Raw genomic sequence first — 3,584 nt, 5'->3', positions numbered from 1 at the left:
CAAAGAGGAGGTCACCCTAAGCAAGCTCCAAGGTCTCTTGAGGGTTGCTGAGAGCAACTTCAAAGACAAGTCTGCTGCACCGACTCCCAATCCACCTGCTGCTCCTGTCTTGGCTATTGGTCAAGGAAAGGGAAAGAAGAGGAAGGCTTCATCGAAGAACTATCGCAAGGTCAAAGCCCGAGATGGTGCCTCTTCTAGTGGGACCAAAGTTGATCCCGCTAAGCCCTGTCCTAACCCGAAGGAGGCAGAGTGCCACCACTGCCACAAGATAGGACATTGGAAGAGAAGCTGCCCAGAGTACCTGCAAGCAATCAAAGAAGGAAAGATTAAGCCATCTTTCGCAGGTATATACGCAATTAAATCTAACGATTATAATCATGCTATTTCTTGGGTCCTTGATACAGGTTATGGTTATCACATTTGTTCTAATGTGCAGGGACTAAGAAGAAGTAGGGATGTGGAGCAAGGAAGGATAAATCTAATCATGGGGAACAGAAGATCGTCGCCTGTGACCAAGATTGGAGTGTATTCGTTAGTGCTTAGGAATAGTTTGGTTTTAGATTTGAACAATTGTTGCTATTCGCCAGAAATGGCAAGAAACATCATTTCATTTCATGGTTTATATAGACAAGGATTTAGATTTTCTTTTAATAATGAGAATGGTTCTATTTTAGCTTATCTAAATGGTGTCTTTTACTTTGAAGCTATACCATGTAATGGAATATATGAAACTGTTATGATTGTTGATAACTTAGGAAATGATGTTTTGAATATTGATTCTTCCACTAGTATGGATAAAGCATCCTTGTGGCATTGTCGTCTTGGACATGTCAACAAGAAACGCATAGCCCAACTCCAAAAGGATGGAGTGTTGGAATCATTCGACCTTAGGGAAGATGACACATGCGAATCTTGTTTACTTGGAAAGATGACTAAATCACCCTTCACAAGTACATGTGAAAGAGGTGAAGGTCTGTTGGACCTAATACATACCGATGTATGTGGACCATTTAGATCAACCACGAAAGATGGGAACCGCTTCTATGTGACTTTTACCGATGACTATAGTAGATATGGGTATATCTACTTAATCAAGCAAAAGTCAGAAACCTTTGAAAAGTTCAAAGAGTTCAAGAATGAAGTGGAGAATCAATTGGGCAGGAAAATCAAGATGCTTCGATCCGATCGAGGAGGAGAGTACCTAAGTCTTGAATTCCACGATTATCTCAAGGAGTGTGGAATAGTTTCGCAATTGACGCCTCCTAGGACACCGCAGTTGAATGGTGTGGCAGAAAGGCGTAATCGAACCTTATTGGATATGGTTCGCTCTATGATGAGTCGTGCTTCACTACCTATCTCTTTTTGGGGGTATGCCTTAGAGACTGCCGCCCATATCCTTAACCGAGTCCCTACTAAGAAGGTTGCCAAAACACCTCACGAGATGTGGACAGGTAAAGCTCCCTCGTTGGCACATATCAAGGTTTGGGGTTGCGATGCTTTCGTAAGACGAGATACTCACGACAAGCTTGAACCTCGAAGTGAGCGATGTATTTTCATCGGCTACCCGCAGACATCCTTTGGATATCTCTTCTATAGACCGAAGGACAATGTTGTCTTCGTTGCGAGGAGAGGAGTTTTCCGAGAGCGAGAACTCATAAGCCAAGGAGACAGTGGGAGGCAAATCGAACTTGAAGAGATTCAAGAATCGATAGATGAAGGAACCTCTACCGCTGGCACTCAACCCGAGGAGGAAACTCCGGTTGAACCTATTGACGAATCTTTACCTCTTAGACGTTCCGATAGAGTTAGAGTTCATCCCCAGTTTTATGGCCTTCATATTACTACCGAAGGGGACACGTATATTAGTGATAGTACACTAATAAATCTTGATGAACCTAATAGCTATAAGGAAGCCATGGCAGGCCCGGAGTCTGCGAAATGGAAAGAGGCAATGGATAGCGAGATCCAATCCATGTATGATAACCAAGTTTGGAATTTGGTTGACTATGTGTCCGGACGTAAGACCGTAGGGTGCAAATGGATCTTCAAGAAGAAGACCGACGTGGATGGAAACGTGCACACATATAAAGCGCGATTGGTTGCGAAGGGCTTTACTCAAACTCCTGGAGTTGACTATGATGAGACCTTCTCACCAGTTGCGAAGATTAAATCTATTAGAGTGATGCTAGCTATTGCCGCATTTCATGATTATGAGATTTGGCAAATGGATGTCAAGACCGCGTTCCTTAACGGGAAGTTGGCTGAGGATGTTTACATGGCTCAGCCCGAGGGGTTTGTGGATCCGAAGCATCCGAATAGAGTGTGTAAGCTTGAGAAGTCCATTTATGGACTTAAGTAAGCATCTCGCAGATGGAATCTTTGCTTCGATGAGAAAGTCAAAGAGTTTGGATTTGTACGAAGCGAAGACGAGTCTTGTGTATATGTCAAAGCCAGTGGGAGTATAGTAAGCTTCCTCGTTCTATATGTCGATGACATATTACTCATCGACATCCCGACTCTGCAGGAAGTTAAGTCCTGGCTCGGGAAGTGCTTCGCTATGAAGGACCTCGGAGAGGCTTCTTACATTTTGGGAATAAGGATAGTGAGAGAAAGAAGTAAGAGACTAATTGGACTTAGTCAGAACACTTACTTAGAGAAGGTACTAAAACGTTTTAGTATGGAAAACTCAAAGAAGGGAGAATTACCAATACAAAGTAATGCCAAGTTGAGTAAGACTCAAAGCCCGAGTACCGAAGCTGAGATAGCAGAAATGAGCCGAGTACCATACGCTTCCGCAGTTGGCTCAATCATGTACGCTATGACTTGTACTCGCCCTGATGTAGCTTTCGCTTTGAGCATGGTTAGCAGATATCAAGGGAATCCTGGCAAAGCACATTGGATTGCGGTGAAGAATATCCTTAAGTACCTTCGGAGGACGAAGGAATGGTTCTTAGTCCTCGAAGGGAGTGATGACTTGAAGGTGCGAGGGTATAGTGACGCCAGTTTTCAGACCGACTGGGACAATTACCGTTCGCAGTCGGGCTGGGTCTTTACCCTAAATGGAGGAGCAGTGACATGGAAGAGTTCCAAGCAGGAGACCGTAGCTGATTCAACGTGCGAATCAGAGTACATTGCAGCGAGCGAAGCGTCGAAGGAGGCGATATGGCTAAAGAACTTCATCGGTGATCTTGGAGTCGTACCTGCCATAAAGGAGCCAATGGAGATTTTCTGTGATAACGAAGGTGCGGTTGCCTTGACCAAGGAACCGAGGGATCATGGTAGATCAAGACATATCAACAGAAAATATCACTTCATCAGACATCGTGTAAAAGAAGGACAACTCGTAGTGAAGAGGATATCATCAGAAGATAACCCAGCAGATCCGCTTACGAAGGGACTGAGTAGGGTTAAGCACTTACAGCATGCTAGGAGTATTGGGCTGAAGGATGATATTAGCATAGATTAGATAGTATTAGAAACGTGTAATAGATAAATGTAATTAACATTTGATGATTAAATAAAGGAGTTTTATTTATGAGTAATGTTACTATCTTATGTTAATTGTTTAACTATTGTTTCACTTT

The sequence above is a fragment of the Lactuca serriola genome, chromosome 9 (assembly GCF_051521515.1).
Source record: "Lactuca serriola cultivar US96UC23 chromosome 9, Lser_US96UC23_V15, whole genome shotgun sequence".
Taxonomy (NCBI): domain Eukaryota; kingdom Viridiplantae; phylum Streptophyta; class Magnoliopsida; order Asterales; family Asteraceae; genus Lactuca; species Lactuca serriola.
The sequence above is the reverse complement of the archived record's forward strand: the minus strand, read 5'-3'. Positions refer to the sequence as shown.